The sequence below is a fragment of the Clinocottus analis genome, unplaced genomic scaffold, assembly GCF_023055335.1.
Source record: "Clinocottus analis isolate CAN_PGR_092001 unplaced genomic scaffold, fCliAna1.0.p SCAF_3, whole genome shotgun sequence".
NCBI lineage: Eukaryota > Metazoa > Chordata > Actinopteri > Perciformes > Cottidae > Clinocottus > Clinocottus analis.
The window spans coordinates 21,032,284-21,052,858 of NW_027176042.1; the positions used below are offsets into that span (position 1 = coordinate 21,032,284).

At 45.0% G+C, this 20,575-nt stretch overlaps 1 protein-coding gene across 2 annotated transcripts in view; it reads left to right on the forward strand.

The window, feature by feature from the left end:
• The window catches only part of rap1gapb (RAP1 GTPase activating protein b), a 106,346-nt gene that overhangs the window by 37,335 nt on the left and 48,436 nt on the right, over positions 1–20,575 (forward strand). Inside the window, exon 3 of one of the 2 annotated variants that reach the window (XM_068594617.1) lies at positions 12,035–12,070. The exons of the other annotated variant lie outside the window; for it this stretch is intronic. The gene's annotated coding sequence lies outside the window, so the exon portion shown is untranslated. The remainder of the gene's footprint in view (positions 1–12,034; positions 12,071–20,575) is intronic. 2 annotated transcript variants of the gene reach the window in all.

The window sequence follows — 20,575 nt, forward strand, 5'->3', positions numbered from 1 at the left end:
TGTTCGTTTCAGTGTTTTCGTCTCTTGCTGCTGGAGATGAGAGCAGATTATCCCGACAGAGCCTGAGAAATATTCCTGTTTGTTTCCAGGACAACAGGACAGCAGGACGCACCTTTCTCTTAATCTGGTGGAGATCGGAGCTACTTAGCCAGAGAGCACCGAGCAGACGCAAGGAGGGAGGGCGTGTGTGTGTGTGTGTGTGTGTGTGTATACACCCAGACAAAACACACACACACACACACTCTCGCCAAGGGCTGAGACAAGAAGGGAGGAGAGAAAGAGTTAGAGGTCTACAAAGAGAGGAGAGTTGCTCAGAGAAACAAACGGAGGAAAGAGAGGAGTCTGGAGCCTCCTGGTGTAAACTGCACTGGCGTCCTGCGCTCACCCGGGAAGCCTCATCAGCCGTTCAGCAGGATGTCTCAGAGGAAACGCAGCTTCACGTTTGGAGCTTACGGAGGGTAAGATAATGGAGGATTAATCTCCCAGCGTGTGATGCTGGAGTTTTTTTGCGCGGCGGCGGCGGCGGCGGCGGCGTCTTGCCTGTGACAGCCCGCGTGCACCTGTTGCGTCTCGCTGCTCGGGAAGTTGCAACCAGCAACCCCGCTCAGCAACAGATCGCTCCCGACAAGGTCACTGACTGACGGCTCCAGGGCTCCCTTTGTAATTCACAGTTTTACGGCCATCCGTTCTGGAATGACGAGCCACGAAGGGGTCGCTTCGGCGCACGCGGTTGTCTCATTCGGAGGTGATGATGATGGATCGGCTCGGTCATGGCGACCCGTCGCTGCGTTTTTGTTTTTCAAAGCCTAAATGTATCAGAGTGAGTCCTGTAATGAAAACAAAAGAAAGCGCTGGGAGTGAAGTCCCAGCGGTAAATAAAGTTATCCAAAGAAGGATCAAGACATCTCGGGGGGGGGGGGATCTTTCATTAAAGACAAAGCACCGGTCGTTCATCATAAAGTCATAATAGTGGTGCAATTTGCAGAAATGAATGGATGAAATGTTGGCGGTGAGGTGATAGATAAGAGTTCCCATGTGCTTCCTGTGAGGAAAGTGAGCGCTTTGCTTCACTTTCAGCGGCAGTTGAATAAGTTAAATGACTCATCAGCGTGGTTGAATGGAGGGTGTGGAAAAAAAGAGGAAAGATGCCACTTTTGTGCGGTCGCCGTCTTTTCATGTGTGCGAGTGATGACGGAGTGGAGCGAACGAGCCGCTCGTGCTTTTGAATTCACGAGGCGGTGAATACGGCGTTTCTTCTGCGTGCCTGTGGGGCTCTGCCAAGTCTGAACACTCGTGAGGATCACTCTGACATTTCTGTGGTAGGAGTCAGGTTGAAAGAGAGCCCGAGTGCACCGGCAGACGCTGCCAACCAATGGCAGGCGAGGAGGTGCAATGTAGGGCACGCGGAGAACAACAACTTTGAAATGCCGAACAACCGCTTTGTTGTCAAAAACGTGCAGTGGGCTTCTAGAAATAGTCCAAAAAATGTGCTCGCAACTCACTCTAAAGGGACGTTTCATGCTATAAACCTGCTAGAAAGTTGTGTTTCATTATCAGTTGTTGATTTCAGGTGTTTGCGGCATTTTAGCTCGACTGCTTCGGTCATTTGAGGACACAAACTGTGGTGCGGGCCCTCTAGTGGGGCGCAGAGGTATTACAGGTGGGGCGCAGAGTGGGGAAATGCAGAATTTCTTTATTTTTAAGATCTTTTTTTGAGAACTTCACTTGTTACAAAATTACACGGACATTCATGGACACATGAGGAAATGCCTGCACCTTCGTGGAAATGTTTATGTGACGTCGTTGACAGGTTACGCTGGTGCATTTATTTAGACGAATATTCAGTTTTTAGAAGTTTATTTGCATCGTTCTATCAAAGTGATTGCACATTTTATTTGTTTTTTGGCGATTTGGTTTACTTCAAAGTGATTAAACATTGTTTTGTTCTATTTTAAAAAGCACGGATGAAGCAGTCATCCTGATTAATTAGCTACATATGACTTGTTTCCTTATAATTTACAATGAAATATAGATGGTAAAGCAGGGTATGATTTAGGGCGGGGCTACCTTGTGATTGACAGGTCACTCCCATGGACTGAGCGTTGTCCATGTTGTTGTCTTACAACCTTCTCACAGTTTGTTTTTGGTTCGTGAAAGTCAATCGTAACCTTTATGGCTGCCTGATAACGTCTTATTCAGTATTTGGTTGTACTTAGTTCTTCACTTTCTCGTGTAACTTCTTGGCAAAAAGCCCAAATAAGGAAATGGCAAGGTCAAAAAGGTCAAATTCAAGGTTTTAAAACGGCAGTCCACAACCCAGTGGGTGAAATCACTTGACTATGTTCACATTATACGAAAAAATGACTTAATGTACACACACAGGACATTAACATGTGTCTCCTGGTTGAAAGTCCCACCCATCCAACCCAACTCGATGTGGACTTTGCCGCTCTTTCTACTGCTCTGTCTCACGATTACGTGATAACTACAAACCATTACTTGTTGTAGATATAAGTCTAAACGTCCTTACCTTTCATGCACGACAGATGAACCTTGGTGTGTAGACCACTAAGTGTGAAAGGTTTGATTAGATTGTCCGGTTTCATTAATCAATTGGACCGTTTTTAAAAAAATGAGAGCAGTAAAACGAGCAGACGATCTATAGCTTGTCTCTTTTACAGCATGTCCGCATGCACACAGTTTCTAAAGAAGCTCCACGGAAACAGCTTAATACTTCAGTCTCTCGCCAGTTGAGGGATTGTGTTACATATTAATTTACTTTGCCCCACATTTCCCTTTCCATCTGTGATCAATCTGATACTGTAAATCGCGGCGCCTCCTCCCCTTGAATCTCTAAAGTAGCGCTGCCTCTGGATTCTTTGAACGCGAGCAGCTGTCTGAAACGAATTATTGTTTCAGGAAAAATAAATGAGCTTTTTACGTTCTCACTCGTGTCCGACAGATTTGGTTCGTGCGCTGATGTCAACGTAAAGTGTGTCTCTGTTGTTAAAAGGCTGGTTGTCTCTCCGGGGAAATGAACGCCTAATGAATACGAGGGAGAGGATTATCAAACAGAAGTGGGGTGGAGCCCAGACTCGGACCATTAAATTATCAACATTTGTTTTCGGAGTTATTTACTTGCGGCGTAATTTCCGCACACAGTTTAATTTAAACTGCGAATTTTCTGCAAATTGCCTGTAAACAACAGCAACAACAAAAAAAACCATTAACAAACAAAAACTGTAATCTATTTGAGCATAAATTTTACTCCCTCATGCCGTGTCATGACATGGTTTTTGTAGCGAGCAATTATGTGAAGTGCCGGCAGAACGATTAAAAAACAAATGATGCTTGAGGACTTTTTGGGTGAAGAGGTTTTTTTTTAATTGTTTGCGAGAATCATTTTCAAGTCAAAAGTCACAGGAACGAGACGATCGCTGCACCCTCGTGAACACCCCGACACCCACTGAAGGGCAACCGATTACCACTCCAACGCTAGCTAACGCTGTGGAGTTCCTCGTGCAGTTGTCCAGTCGGGAAAGTGAAAAATAAAAGTGCTCTTAAGCAGGAGGGACGATATTCAAACCACTTTAACTCTTTCTCGTTGCCGATGATTGTTAATCCTCCATTGTTGACAACTGTGTTGCAATCGACAAAGAGGAGAGCTAGTTCGCATTAGCGGTTAGCCGCTAGGCTTCTTCCGAACACGGTTCAATCCCTGTTGGTTTTATTTAGCTATTTTAAAAATAACGACGTAATACTTTTCAATTTCGGACAAGTATGTTTGGCTTTCCACGATAACATCGAACCGGCTTCATCAACTTTCGCCCGTGTACTTTGATTTTTTTGCAAAGCAGCAAGACGGCTCCTGGACGAGGGCGTCGGCCCCCCGGCCCCACAGTTGCAGAGTACAACGAGCACGTGGCTGGAGTTGATCTCTCAGACCGGTACTACTCTGCACAGCACAAGACCATGCGCCGGTACAGAACACTTTTTCTGGACTTTGCAACCACTCACAGCAACATCCTCCACAAGGCCCAGCAAACCAAACCCGTGACACACAGATGCAGCCGAGTGCAGATCTCTGTGTACAGACGCTCCCGTCCCGTCATGTGAAGGTCGTGTTCCTGTGTCTATCTGCTGCTGCTGCTGCTGCTGCTGCTGCTGCTGCTGCTGCTGCTGCTGCTGCTGCTGCAGGCCGCCCCCCCCCCCCCAAAAAAAGAAAAGGCCTGCGAAAAGACACACCTTGGGAGTGCACTGAGTGTGACGTTCCTCTGCCTGCAGAAACTGTTTCCAGGCATGATGCTATGCCATTGAAGCAAGACATATTTATATTGTAAATAGTATAGTATATTTCTCAACATGCATATTCTGTACATATTGTTCTTGTATAATACATTTTTTTTTTTTTATAAATTGTTGTAATGGTCATTTTTCATTTGCGCAAAAAAAAAAAAGAGAAAATAAAAAATTTGGGTTTTGACATTTATTGACATGCGTCCACAATTGTATTCGTATATTTCACTACTTTTGTGAACCTAAGACCGTTGGTAAACCAATTTCTAGCACCAAAACAGTCCGACCTCCTGAGTAAAGTTATGTTTTCACAAGAGATAGGAAGAATTTCCAAAATCAAAATTACATTTTCTCATTACACTTTTGCCTTATGGCAATGATGCCTCGTTATATAGAGAGCTGAGGTTGTTCTGCCATTTTAAATGTAACACATGGGTATATATATTACATATATAAGTGCCTTTGAAAGGGTGAATTTAAGAAATGAGGTAAAGTCGAGGGTCCAGAGGGTTAAAGGAGCAGTCTGTAGGATGTAGTGGCATCTGGTGGAGAGGTACAAGTGAACAAAAACACAATTATTCTTGGTTTTACGTGAACACACAACAATGAAAACACAGTTATGTATATTAAACTCCATCCTACAAACTATCCCCTTACGGTTGTGGTGGTAAACTGGAGATCCAGAGAAAGCCAATAGAAGCTGCTGCTGGTTTCACAGGCTGAGAGTTGTTTCCTTTCAGCCGGAAGACAACTGGGAACTGACCTGCCGAGTGAAATGTTGTGCGCATATAAGCCGCTGCTGTGTTTCGGTTTCCCCTCCCAGGTATGCTACCTGCTCGATGGCGGCGTCAGGGAGGAGGACGGTGTGATCGAGCATCCAAGTCGCCTTTCCTTTCAGGCTTTGGAGCTGCTCAGCTGTTTGCTTTTCTGTTTCTCGTGGATTCAAACCGTTTCACGCAGCGATTAGTCATTTAGGCAGCAGAAAAGTCCGCAACTATTCGGATAAATTATTGAAGATCAAAGTCATTTACATACAACATTCCCTCTTGAATGCGGGGATGTGCTGACATCCGCGCTCGTTTTTTTTTTTGATGCTTCGAAGTTTCAATGTTCGTGTTTAAATATTCATGACTCATCATTGCAAACGCACATTTTTAAGTATTCATTCGGTTATTATGAGTGTAACACCTAAATATATCCAACGTTCTGAGCGTTAACATTGCAGCTGTAGAAACTATATGCTCTGCAAAGATGTAATGGAGTAATGTTTAGCTCATAATGTACAGAGAATGAAGTCCAGGGCCTTTCGGGATGTTTTCAGCATTCATTGCTGAAAACATCACTTTGTTGGACGCCGCGAAAAGCCATTGTGTACTTCGTGTATGTCGCAAAGATTATGACACTTTCTGTAACTAGACACTAGACCAGGGGTGTCAAACATACGGCCCGCGGGCCGGATCCGGCCCCCCAGGGTGTCCAGTGCAACAGGAGAAAAAACAAATAATCTAAATGAACAGAGCTGAGATTCAAACCTCTGATCCTCTTCTTGTAGGACGGAGATGCAAACCATTGATCCACGGCCGCGATTGATTTGAGTACTGATGTTATTGTGGTGGAAGTGGTTAAATATGGATTAGGTCATAAAAGCGGCGTCACAAAGCGAGGGAACCTGCAGAGGAGAGACCCGGCAGATAAAAAGTGGGCTGAATTTTTGGTCTTTAGTTAATTGATTAAAAGACCTTAAAAATAGCGTTCATCATCCAAAAACCTTCAACAATAATTTAAACTTAGAGAAATATTGTCCTTCTTTATGCGTTATTATGCTGTGATTTTACTGGTCCGGCCCACTTGAGGTTAAAATGGGCAGCATGTCACTAAAGTGAGTTCAACCTCTGCACTAAACCTTTATTTCAGCTCTTATTCCCTCCAATGCACCTTTTTGTTGGTGTGTTAAGGCGGCTTCAGTGTTGGTAATGTTCGGTCCAGATATCACATTGATGATTTCTACTGTCGACTTGTCTCTAAACATGATTTTGAGGAGCTTAAAATGTTCCACAACGTTTATGATCGGCATGCTGCCGAGCTGCAGCCGTTCACAACGAGCAGCCGAATGCTGCGTTTTCCCTCCTCACGGGGTTTGCTTTTCACTTCTACTAAAGCTGCACTCTAGTCCATCCAAGTATTCTGCAGAAGAAGAAGAAGAAGAAGAAGAAGAAGAAGAAGAAGAAGAAGAAGAAGAAGAAGAAGAAGCAAGCAGCTTGAAAATTAAATTAGCAAGTGGAATCCTGGGTCACTGCCATTTCAGTAGAGGAATAAACCACCTGCTGTGAGAGCGGACGCATGTCAGGAGGAAAAACAGTGGATTCGAGTCCCAAAAGAAATCTGACTTTAACGACCACACACTGAACTCACCGGCTCACAACGGCCCATATTTATCAAGTCAACGGGAGAGTGCTGATGCAGGGTAATGCCTCAAGTGCCCTTTACGATCCTGTTCTGAGTGGTCAGCTTCCTCGCTGGGTGAAGACGTTCAGCTGCGTCTCGTTCGGGTTTCTCACGTAATCCGCGCAGCTTTCCGTCCAAATGGTTCAGTTGTTCTATCGCCTGTTGTTCCCGGTTGAGAAGGAAGCTCTCCGCGGTTTAAATCCTAGGTCTTCATCGCTCGCTGGTCAGAGGAATTCGTGTGACACAGTCGTCCCTCACTATGACGCGGTTCACCTTTTGCGGACTCGCTGCTTTGCGGATATTATCATTTTTTTTTACAGCTACAGTTTGAACGCGCATTGTGTTCTGCGCCCTGATTGGCTGAAGGACTGTACTGTACACCTTGTCAATCAGTGTCTCCTGTACAATACAGAATACGTTCGGCTAAAATGTCAGCGGAGCGGCGGAGGACCTCGTAGATTGATCATTAAAATGAAATTTGTTAAATATGTTCGGGCTTATTTTTTTAAATCCGCAAAAAGTTTGAACTTTGAGAGTTTTGTGAGAAAATGTCAATGCCTGTGTGAGAAAAGTGTATAAACGTGTGTGGTTAGGGGTTTCACGGCCTTAAAACATGTATAATAATGGTAAAAATTTCGTCTATGATAATAATCAATTACAGTTTGGAGTTGTCACCGCTCAATGTCTTGCTGCTTCGAAGAAGACGCCCTTGCGTTTGAACACAAATTGTCACAACAAACTACCTTCCACCTGTTTGCGCAGTACACAGAGGCGGAGCTGCTGATGTGGCGCTTTCCTCTCTCACTCGTGACTGTGAACACCAAAACATTGTGTGTTGCGAGTGTCAGCACGGTGGTGGGGAGAGGAGGGAGGGGGGGGTCACCAACCGTATCACTGACTTGCAAGATAATATTTCCACTCTCAACACGGAGCAACAAACACAGCGGCAGCAGAGCGGAGGCCTCGCCGCCCGCATGCCGCGTAATGTCACCGCTAGCACGCCGGATAGCGTCCGCAGCAGCTGCTGTGCCGCCGAGGCGAGCGGTGTCCGATGGCGGCGGCGGGCGCCGAGCGAGAGCGAGAGCGTGCGCCGCGGCAGGTTTTTGGGGAAACAACACGTTTGATGCCGGACGTCCTGCGGGGATTGAGTTTCAATCCCTTACATCATTCCATCCTCGCTCATACAAGATTACCCACATTTCTATCCTTCTTTTTGACGATAGAAACCTAAGTACTTAAGTAGGAGAGATGGGAGGAACGACAGAGGAGGAGTGGGGAGACGGAGATAAAGGCATGCTGGTTAGCGAATCGGCAGAAACAAAGATATGCACACACACACACACACAAGCACACGCACTGTTTACTGGCCAGGACTGATCGCTGAGCTCCATCCTGCCACCCAAGGGTGCAGGCGAGCCCTTTAATGTTGACCCACTGCTCCTTTAAGAGCATCTCCAACAGTTTAGTGATTACATTACATTTAGCTGACTCTTTTATCCAAAGCAACTTCCATTTTTGCAGCAACAGGGAGCATTTTGGGGTTAACTGTCTTGCTCAAGGACAAAGATTAGCACAGCCTGGGTTCAAACCACCAACCCTCTGATTGAAGGATTGGAACGCTAACCACTGAGCTACGTTCACCATTGCACTTTCCAAATGTTGTGGCAGTCAGATTTGAAAAGAATAGCACAAATCAAAGCTGCATGAAGGCCGCGATATTCTGACCTTTAACTTGTCAGGGTCAAACACTGGAAACTGCATTTCCCAAAATGCAATTTGAGTCCTTGCAACACCGTCTAAATGCTCACTCCCTTTAAATCTCACTCCTCCACGTGAAATGCAGGCCTTTTCTTAAATAATTGAAGTTCAAGTTGAGTCCATCCGCAGCCACAGTTATAAAAATGACATCATATCTCATGTCGGACGCCACAGATGACGTCATACACCCGTTTTCACAGTGTGTGAGGAAATTCTGTAAACGTCCTCTTTGCATTTCAATCCACTCCAATCCAATTTGTTGGTTAATTAATGAGCGGATTGACAAAAATAGGACTTTTCAAGCCGAAGTACACAACATGCGCTGCTTCCGGCTGCTGGATTGGGATTGATTATGGACACTGTAATCCTTATGAAATGTAATATTTTTGATGGCCCCTCTTGATGACATTTTCTAGATGAAACGATGAGTCAGGAAAATAAGCCGCAAACTAAATCGATAATGAAAATGATTGTCAGTGACTGAGACGAACTGCAAGTATTATAAAAATGTATCACTCGATGCCAGGCGTAAAAAAACACTGAGGGAAACATCTCTGGAGGGATGAGTCGAAGTTGGGATTATTATTTCTTCATACAATATCTGACCGTACACTCAGTGCTTTATCTCTCCGAAACTGAATGAGACGCCGTCGTGTGAATATTTTATGACGGCGACAATAAATCACGCGAGACGGGCAGAGAGTGTTGCCTCTGAACGCATCCCGTGCTCCAAACTCTCTGCGGGTAACTCATGGTAGACGTGACATCGCCGGGAAACTCCGATTTATCATTTTAAAAGCTTTTTCACGAGACAGGAATAATCAATAACACTCTCTTTTCCTTCAACGTCAACAGGTATCGGCTGCAAACTCTGTATGTGAGCGGCTGAAAGTCAAGTATGGAGCTCTTAACCTGCTCCTCAACGCGTCAAAGTCACATAAATGATCATTATCTCTGCCAGGACATCGCGCCATCGCTCACGTGCGTCAAAGCGCTTTGTGACCCTGGTCTGCGAAAGGCGCTAGACAAATAAAGCTTATTATTATTATTATTATTATTATATCTGGTTGGCCATTCATGGCTGCATGCTCAAGGACTTCTCGTGGCTGCCGGGACTTTTGGGATCTTTGATTTCCTGTTTCATACCACCATTAAGAGCTGGTAGTGATAACACGGCTGCGACTATATATATATATATATATACTACCATTCAAAAGTGTGGGGTCACTCAGACACATTTTCAGTTTCTTTGCAAGTGGAAGATCACTGGTGAGTTTCACATGACAGTTCTCTTTTTCTGGTCATTTTGAGACAAATGTGACGCTCCAGATGCTCAACGAGCTCAAAGCAGAGCTGTTTTCAGCTGCGCTAACCTCACCGCACAAGGGTTTTCTTTTACACAATTAGATTATCAAGCACAACGTACCATTAAAACACTGAAGCGATAGCTGCTGGAAATGGGCCTCCATACACCTCGACGCTTCCACCTCGAATAGTCTTTTCCCACATTAACGATGTATAGAGTGTGTTTCTGATTCATTTCATGATATCTTCGATGAAAAAAAGAGCTTTTCTTTGAAAAATAAGGATATTTCCAAGTGGACCCCAAACTTTTGAGCAGCAGTGTATGTATATATAATGCTTTGTGAGGTGTGTTTTTACGCTAAAGATGTATTATACCTCTTTGGGAAAAGGATGAGACTGTGGATGTGTCTTCGAGGTTGACAAGTTCCTCACACGGCCCGGCGGTGACCTCACACGGGGCCCCCTGACGCAGCGCTATCGCGTGCCACACTTTAAAACAGCGGCCTTCCTCTCTCCGGATTCACGGCTTCAATTCTCCGTCGTTATGTTTTCTTGCCGCTGTTCCAACGGACGAACCGGAGCGAGCGCCCGCGAGCGCCCGCGAGTGTGGCGGCACCGACGGTGATGATTTGATTGGCTTCAGGGGGAGGAGAAGGATAAGCGGCGATTATCAGAAGATCGATTGTCCACGCTGAGCGCCGTCCTTTTTGGGGCCGCTTCAAAGATTATTCCAGGTGGGAGTATGCAGAGTGAATGGAAAGAGAGAAGCGGCCGCACAACATCCACAAAGCCTCTAAACGTAATGCACCGACAGAGGGAACAAAAACACTTGAACAAATAAACAAATACAGATCCCCTGTTCTCTCTTCGTCTCTCCTCACAGCAGTTACTTTGACCTGGACGCCCACCCTCGCTCCTTCTCTCTGTCTTATCACTTATGACAAACATTTTTTAATTGACCTTTTCATGAAAACTTGGACGATTTGGCCGGCACCCCGATCCCACATTTCTGGATCCACCAACAGTCCGTCTGCCTCCCTGCACGGCACATCTGCCAGGCGCCTCTTCCCGTCTTTGAGACAATCCCACTCTGGATGGATTTAGCGAGCGGCTGGCTGGCAGGGGTGTGGATAAATGGAGGGAAGGGAAGAAACGGAGCAGGCGGGTGGAGGGTGGAAGGTGGAGGGTGGGGGAGAGGGGGTATCTGGCTTCTTGGAGGCACAATGTGGGCGTAGATTGTTGGAAGTTCTTTAACTGCACGGCGTCATTATTTGCATATGCCTCCATTCCGGCTACAGGCATGTGACGCTAACGTCGCTAACGTCCTTTTTGGGCTCCGTGATGAACGTTTGAGGTCAAAGGTCAAGGTCACTTCCTTCATGGCCATGTCAGGAAGGGCTCGGGCGAATTTCTTGAAAGTCGGCGCGCAGCGCGCAGGGATACGGTCATGGGAAACCTGGAAAAGTTAGGGAATTTAAAAAATGGTCATTTCCTGGAAAAAAACGACATTGCAAAAGTTTTGGAAAAGTCATGGAAATGTGTTATATTCATACGTTCATGGAGTTCATTTAAGCTGAGTTTGCAGTAGTTAATATGCTTTTAAAAGAAAGAGGCTCAGAATATAAGCTGGCACACATACAGGCTTGTATATACATGTTTATTCATTTAATCAAACTACTGTCTTTCATTCATTTGTGTCATTTAGGGTTTACTGTATGATTTAAATCCTCATTGTAAGTTTGAATACTACATTTTATCACTTTTTACTGTTCACGCACAGATTTCCTGAAATGTTTGGTCGTGGAAATTTGGTATAAAGTCGTGGACATCCATTGTGGCTCAGGCCGTAAAGACGGTTGTCTTTGCGCTTTACTCAGTGGTCAAAGGTCACTGTGTCCTCAGTTTTCCTCAATAATTAATATGCTAATTATGACAATTTCACACACATCTAATAGGAACAAAAGACGCAGCGGAGACATTTTGAACAGACACAAATGTAAACTGCAACATGAGCGGTTAGCGCTGGTCCTTCTAGCTGTATTAGCAATTGACGCAATTAGCACGTAGCGACACAACTATTACCCGACTCTGCAGGTTCTCTCAGATGAATGGAGGTTTTTCACCATCTTTCGGTTCATTGTTTTAGTTTTATACTCTGTTCCACCTTGTTGACAGAGAGTCTTGTCAGTAACGCAGCCGTTGATTTACCGTCACTTTGTTTTCTCTCTAGAGTTGACAGGAGCTTCTCCAGGACCAGAACCTCGTGGTGAGTCCTCTCTTTTGTTCAATTCTCTCTTCCCAAATGTTGCTCTTCCAACTTTGAAAAGGTTTTAAAGTGAAGGCTTCAAGACTTTTCCTTCCACGAGAACAACCACACATTGATTAAATATAACTTCAATCACCTGAAAGCAGAATCGTGAAACATGAAACATGGACTTTATCCATCAGGACTTTAGATTCAACTACATGTCAGCGTTTGTGTTTGTGTTTGTGTTGTGTGCCGCAGCAACAAACAAGACATAATCCATACTTTTACAAGCCAGTTGACTCAGCGTCAGCAGATTGAAGACAGACTCCAGTCTGTCCATCACAGCTTCACGGCTCGTCAGGTCCTCCATGGGAGGAGGAGTGAGATCAAGGGAAGCCTCTTTCCTTTAATATTCCCCAAAAAGCGCTCTTTTCAAAGTGATGACGATGTGATGACCTGAGTAAAGATGAAGGTTTAAAAAGGTGAAGGCTGATAAGACCCTTATTGTAAGAGCACTAGCGCCGTAAGCAGCCCTTTCCCACCACTTCTTTATCTCAACCTCGGCTTAATGAGATTCTAACTCGTGCTTTAGCTTATTTTCTCCCGCGGCTCTCGGGGCTTTGGACATCTGCATATGTGATGCCAGTGGAGATGTAGCGGCGCATGTGACTTCCTCTGCTCTGGTGGTGGTATCTGAACGCGGCCGAGGGAACGTGTGACTGTACACAGCGACTCGAGCAGATGGACGCTGACAGAGAGCACGAGGATGTGCATCAGGCCAGCTGGCCATGTGAGGAAGAGGCCTCCGAGGTCTCACCCAGGAAGAGTGACTCGTTGCAGAAAACTATGCACAGATTTGTTTGTGGTGCCGTCGTTATGCTACTTTATATCCAAGCCCAAGCTGTTACAGTCCTGTGTAATGTTGATTCATGATGTATTAATCTAATATGCAGACGATGCTAATGTGCACAATGTGTTCTTAGCCATCGAATAATCGGATAATACATGTTTTTTCTTCAAAAGAGACAGTTGGACTGGACAGCTCTTTGGTTTCCTTTTTAGAAAATGTCGATCTGATCAGTTTAAAAAGGACACAAAAGTAGCGTACGTCAAACTTAAACCCATTTAGTGCCATATTGTCTACTGGGGTTGAATAAAACTAATCTTTAAATGCAAATCAAAACAAATAAATATGAAAATGGACTTATTTTTAAATAAGATTTCCTTCTTATGGGCTGCTCACGTCAAGGTGCTGCATCGTTTTAACCGACCAGACTAGGAGGATGATTTTAAATTCAAAATTGAAGCTTCGAAGCATTTATATTCTGCATAACATTTCATTTCTCTCCAAATTCATACAGCAGGTCCGTCAGTGGAGGTTTAATACCTGCTGTAATTAACAATGCGCTTAAGAAGCAGACTCTGGGCGCGGTCAAATCCCCGAGCTGAGTTTGAGAGAAAGAGAGCACAGAGAGGGCGACAAAATATGAATTGCACGTTCTGGAGTGTTTGTGTTTGTGTCGTAATGCAACAAAGCAGTGGCTCGTCTTCTTCAGTTCAGAGCGATTCTGTCACTTCGTCTCCGAGGCTCTCAGCCAGCTGAGAGAAGGAAGAAGAAAAAAAAATGCATCGCTTCATTGTTACACATGAAAAAAATGTGCCATTGACTCTTTTAAAAACCAAAAGCCATCATGAGGAAGGACAACGGGAGGGAATATCCGTTGGAAAAAAGGGGAGGAAATTGGAGGTGTGAGGATGGTTGAGGCTCATCAGAGGAGAGCACACCCTCAGACACCCGCTGAATTTCATCACCAGGATCCAGTTTTCTCTCTGTTCGCAAAGCGCACGCTAATGGCGCCTCAGGCTAGCGATCCACAGCTCTGATTATAATCACTGAGTCATTATGCCAATTGTGTACTCCATCAGTCTCCGGCTGCACTTAGATTAGAACGCTCAAGTATCCACAATACACTATTTAATAATCTCTCTTTCTAGGGTGATTTCTTCTTCTTTTTTTTCCCCAGTAGGTTTTTGTTACTAAAATGTCTGGATGGCTTCAGAAAAGGTTCTGACTTAATCAGGACCCGCCTCAGTGTTGTGACTCGCCGACACGTCAGCGAGCTTCACCACTTTCGAACCGCGGCGTCTGTCCTCTGTTCGTCGATGTCCCGCCGCGTGCCGCTGCTTTAAAAATCCACCACGTTGTCCCCGACCGGCCCGGGTGCAGGTGCCGGCGTCGCGTGTGCACGTACGTACGGACGCCTTTTCTAATGCTCTCGCCGAGTACAGACGTCTCCATCGTCCCGGCGCGGCGCGCCAAACACTCTTTGTCGTTGATGGAATAGCCCTGATTCATTTGGACAAGCAGGAAAAAGGGGAGGAGGGGGCCGACACACTTACTTTACGGCGCAAAAACCTGCTCACAGCACACCGTTTTCCAGTTCAGCGCTCATTACCTCGAACGCTCTCGGTGTTGGTGGCGCTCACCTCCTCCTGTCTGAAGCTCCCTGCAGGGCTGCAAGTAAGGAGGACACAATCAATGCGGAGAAATGTCTACATTTCTGCTTCCACACGAAATGGGAGGGAAAGCATTCGAGCTCAAATGACTGTCTACCGATGTAGCTCATAAAGCGGAACAACTCCTCTAATGTAATCTAGCTACGCAGTGAAATAGTTCCTTAATGAAGGTGTTTGGTTGGGGGACGCCCCCTCGAGGCGCTCCTCTTTGAGATGACGTGATATATTCTGGATGTGCACAGCTGGAGGTGTGTCTGTTTGCCTACGAGTGCGAGCAGCGCTGTGACTGACACGAGGAGCCGGGGCAGTAATGAAGTGGTCCTCTGTGATGAACGATGAGGGGGGGGGGGGGGGGGGGCTCTAATCGGGCATCTGTGCCTCTTCAGCTTGCCGTTAATGGCCGGTCCTCGTATAAGAGTCGGCGACGTGAGGAGAGAGTCGCCGGCTGTTTGTTGCTCAAAGGGCAAAGCAATGAGGGCAACGCTTGTACACTCAGTCAAGGCTTAACTGTCTTGGGGACAAACATACTGTTTACTTTATATAAGACAGTCTGAATGGAGACCAAATATGAACAGAATATTAAGGGAGCCTTCTTCACATTGCGTTGAACCCCAGAGGCCCCCGAACAGCCTGGACGACTTGTTCCCAGTGGTAGTGTGGCCCACTGCGTCAAACTTTATTCATTAAAATGTTTGTTTAAACCCTCCTGGGCAGAATTTAAAAGCATAATTCCCTTCCAGCAATGGGCAGCAGTTATTTCCATTGTGTGTTTCTCCAAATCCTCGTGCTACAGAATTACAAAATGATGCTGTGGCTGCCCAAAAAACCCCCCCGTTCTTACTCCGGTCCAACAAGTGAATGTGTTCTTCTGAGTCTTTTTCCACCAGACTGTCACTCGGCTGGACCATCTGTTGCTCTGCACAGCTGATTTCATCCTCAACTGACCTCGTCTCCTCCATCCACACTGATTGAAGTGGATTCGACGGCTGATATCTATTAGGAATCATCATTACTGGATTTCATTCAGTCCCTCGTCCTCCTCCATCTCTTTGTCCCCTCGGCCCCTACTGTTCCTTATTGTTTTTCTCACAGTCCAATTCATTAAAATTACACATTTATCACAGCCCGCTTCAGTAGTGAGTGATCACATATTTCCCACTTTAAACCCAAATATCCCCATAATCCAATAGAAGATGAAACATTTCTAATTTCCTCTTTTGCACCGTGCCCATCAGTCATCAGTTATGAGAATTTAGCCGCTATGGCTCCTCCTGGTTCACAGCACACAAGCCTCAGGCAAGTTACATCGGCTATCACTCGGGATGGGAATCCCCAGAGGTCCCACGATACGATATCGTCACGATACTTAAGTCCCGATACGATAATATCGCGATACATTGAGTCTCGCAGTATAATGCGATTCATTAAATTTTTTGTCAATTGCAAATTGACCCCAAAGGAAAACTTTGTCAACAAAAAAATACATTGATTGTATTATTCTAGGAATTGATGATATAAAAGATCGATACACGGCTTCGGTGTATCGATACAATATCGGCACGCAAAATATCGCGATACTATGCTGTATCGATTTTTCCCCCCCGCCCTTTGCTATCACCACATAATAACACAAAATCCCAACATTAAAAGACTTTGAATAAGATTTTCTCTGATACTTCTGGCAGGAATTGCCAACCAATGTATTTTCATGTCGCTCACAGTTTTATTTACACCATATTGTGGCTCACAGATAATGCGTCTCATCCACAGTGTGCCCACGCAATAGATTTTGGACTTCACATCTTGCCGAGTGACGTCCCAGTGCCTGAAAGATCTATCATGAAAACTAGTGCAAAAAAAATCCTAAAATATTTCACTTCAGCTTGAGTCTTTATACTGAAAACATGACGCAATAAACCCTTTCCAAAGTTATTTTACAAAGCCCCTTATTGTATTATTATCTTGCATGATGCAATGAATGTGGCCAATGTTAATTATCTCTCGAGGCTTAAAGTGATAATGGAACAAAATCCTTTTCAGAGTGGCTGAGTTTTGACGGCGGGGTAAAAAAAAAAAAAAGCACCGGGGCTTTTTTTTGCTTTAATTTTTTTATGTGTTTTCTTTATAAGTGGACGGACTGGCTGTCCGTGTGTTTCTTCGCCAGCGGCCAAACAAGGCAGGGAGGAGACCCCGAGCCGTGACCCCACACGGGCGTGTCCGGTCCTCGGTGAGTTCACTGAAGGGAAAATAAAAAAACACGGCGACCACGATGCAGCTGCGGTGATGTTGGAGGTCATTTTAGCAGATGGGGGCTCGCCTGCTACCCGGTGCACCTGTTGGGTTTAAATACATGCTCGACTGCAGCTGCCGTGGACGAGGGGAAAGAGGAGTGCTCTCCAGCCTCTTACCACACTTTAAAACTGCATATTTTGGAACAAAATACGCAGGCACTTTGCCAGAGAGTTGTTGTGTTTTTCTCCTTTTACATGCAGATGATGTAAAACACAGATTATAACAACCGGCACCTATTTATTTAAACCTTTATTTCAGTGATTTTCAACCACTGTGCCGTGAGAGATCGTCATGTGTGCCTCGGGGAAAATGTCCAATTTCACTTAATAATAATTTTCAACAAATCATTTTCCATTGTTGAATCGTCTGAGCCTGCAAAATAATGGCTGGCCGGGTAATTAAATACTCTTCCATGCCAGCAGGTAGCGCAATAATGACCATCCATGTATGCTGTATTATGCAACAATGTGACATTTTGGAACTTTTTTTATGGGTTGTTGGTTTGCGGCGGGATTTATTTGTTGTAAAAAAAAATGTCGGCTCAAAAAAGGTTGAAAACACTGATTTATTCAACTAGGAAAGTCCCATTGAGATTAAACATCTCTTTTTTAGGGGAAGACCTGGCCAAGACAGGCAGCAGCGTAAAAAAAAAAAAACACACACACACACATAGTTACAGACAGAAAACATAGAACAAGACAAGTTAAAACATTTACATTTTAGGGAACCTGCCTCTCTTTCTTTCATTCTCAATCAAAAAGCGGTCGGTGGTATCAGTTCTTTAAGCTTTAAAACATTCTGCAACATACTCCATGTTGAGCGGGACAGAGTACACAAGAGCCCTTTTTTTTCTCATTTCGGTTCTGGCACACGGGACAGTGAGCATGAAAAAAGTCCAAAGAGTGTTGTCCGACACTTCTCTCACAGGAAGTTTGGGAGCAAACCAAGAATTGCCTTATAAATAAAAGTGTACCAAAGCTACTGTATATTCCCCTCCCAGCTGTGCTTCATAAGACGCTCCACTTAATATTCCTGTGTTCAGCTGATTAATTGAAAAGACTTATTGACGGGGGGTAATGATGCCTGCTGTCGTCGCCACTTATCAAGAGGTCGAGTCCATGTCATCAAGTTCTGTTACGTCTCAGTCCAGGAGACTCTTCAATCGGCCTCCCTCCGCGGGAGTCGGGTCAGGGATGCATTGACGAACGGGGCTACCGGGCCCCAGGGGCCCATGAGCTCAGGGGGCCCCTGGGCCAGAGCTTCTGCGTGACGTCGCTGTTATTAATATGATGATATGATATGATGTGATGCGCCATAGCCGGTATATGCTACACTCATGTCATGAACAGGGCCTCAAAGGTCCGACTGAAAAACGAAAGGGTGTGGTTATTTCCACTGTGAGCCGTGTGGTTGTAACGATTACAAAAGTAATTTGTTTAATTCATACAACCAAAGTCTCTGCTATCATATAATTTGCGTTATGTTGTCTGCTCAGCTCCGGTATCGTTGTCCCATACGGACTGTTTTGTTAGCAATGTCTTGTTTTTTAGCTTTTAGGTTTTTTTTACGTCCAGGCCCAGGGGCCCGTCGTGGTTTCTTAATCCGTCCATAAGTACGGTGCGATGGTTTCCCGCTCGGCCTCGTCTGGGTTGCGTTGTGACATTTTGTGGGCGTTGTTCATGAATACAGCTGTCAAGTCACTCTCCTCATCTGTACAACGATATATATAAATATATATTTCATCAGTGGTCCCGTTTCTCAGGCAAAAGGCAGATGCGGCGCTTCCCTTTGTCTGGAAAATGGAGATTTTTTTTTTTCGACAATGACATTTCCAAACGACAGACGCGGGGAATAGTTTCAGTTTTGTTCATATTTCCCACAAAGCATCAAGGCACACAAAGGAGCTCTTATTCAACTACTTTTTCTTCATGAGTATATATATATATATATATATATATATATATATATATATATATATATATATATCAATGTCTTCTCATTCTCTGCTTGAGGGCAGCTGTGTTGTTGTTGTTGTTTTGTCTTCTTTTCGTGCTCCTCGCTCAGCGGCCGGCGTGCCCTCCTGGAGCAGCGGCTGGCAGCCCTGCACGTCCACATAATGACTGTAATCACCCTGTTAGTCACCGGGGCGCTCGAAAACACTGCAGAGTGGAGGGAGGAGGTGGCTTAGAGGGGGGTTCGGATCAATCCACTCCCCGATTCAATCAATTTAGGATGAGAAAATGCTTTCAGAATCCAACAATGTTGTGTTTCTGAAAGTTTCTCTCAGTTTACCGACTGAGAAATAACTTCTGATGGTAAATTAGGATGCGAGTTGTTTTGGTGTGTCGTGGAAGGGGATTGGAGGTGAAGTGTATCTTGGTGTCACCTGGAGCCAAGAGGCTGTAGCAGAGACCACAGAAGTAGCTGAAGCTATAATCTGGTACGATGCAGCAAATGATGACATTTATGTTTGAACTGTACACGGTCCCTTTTAAATACAGAGAATACACATTTTGTTTTTAATCTAGTTTTTCTGTCCCTCGAATGGATGGATGGATTAATGGATGGATGGATGGATGGATGGGGTAGAACAATGGATAGATAGATAGATAGATAGATAGATAGATAGATAGATAGATAGATAGATAGATAGATAGATAGATGGATAGATGGATAGATAGATAGATGGATATATGAGATGTATATGTGGATGGATGGATGGATAGATAGATGGATATATCAGATGGATATGTGGATGGATAGATGGATATATGGAAGGATAGATACACAGATGGATATATGAGATAGATACATGGATAGATGGACGGACGGATGGGGTAGAACGATGGATGGATAGATAGATGGATGCTGTGACAAATTAGTTGGTCACAGTCGCAGCAGTTAATAGAAGACACAACAAAAGAATGAAAAATGCTATACAATACACCAAAACAGCGTATTAAATAACTTCAAGCTGACACCAACCTGATCAGTTTGGTGCAGTTCACTCTGCGCTTCAGCACGTGACTTTTAAAACAAAGTTTTTTCAAAGGCGTATCAACCAGCAACCAGCAATTATTAAGCTGCCGTCAATGTTGCGGTGATTGTCTGAACGTACACGCCTACTGTGATTGGCACCCCGTCCAGGGAGACAGTAGCCGGCCCAATGCATGCTGGGATAAAGTGCAGGCCCACTGCAGCCGTGAGCAAGATAAGCTGTTCAAGCGCTCAGGAGGGATTTGCCAAGTTAATAAGAAATAAAAAAGTGTGAAGTCCCAAGAGCCAGAGATTATGTGGTGAAACATGTTATCGGATTTCATCATTCTTGTTCATTACATGCAAATTGAACGTACACAAAAACTTAATTTATTGAAACGCTTGGGCGACGCCTGACAGGAGATCAGGCGTTGGCAGCGTTGGTGAACTGTGGATGGAGTTCCAGCTTTTCCCTCCACATGCTCGCTGCCCCGTGGTTCCTCACTCGGCTCTATTATCGCTGCCAAAATCAATAGAGAGGGCCACCCTAAAAGCCCGGTGATTATGAGAGCCAGCGGGGGTTTCTGGGAGTGCTGACACTGCGGTTATTGTGTTGAATTACTGCTTCCGTTCCGCCACCTTTCAAGCGGCGACGGGAATGAGGCCCTGCAGCCGTCGGGCTACACGTGCTAACGTTTCACCTGTGATGGGAAAGCCATTTTCGGGCCTCTTTTTGAG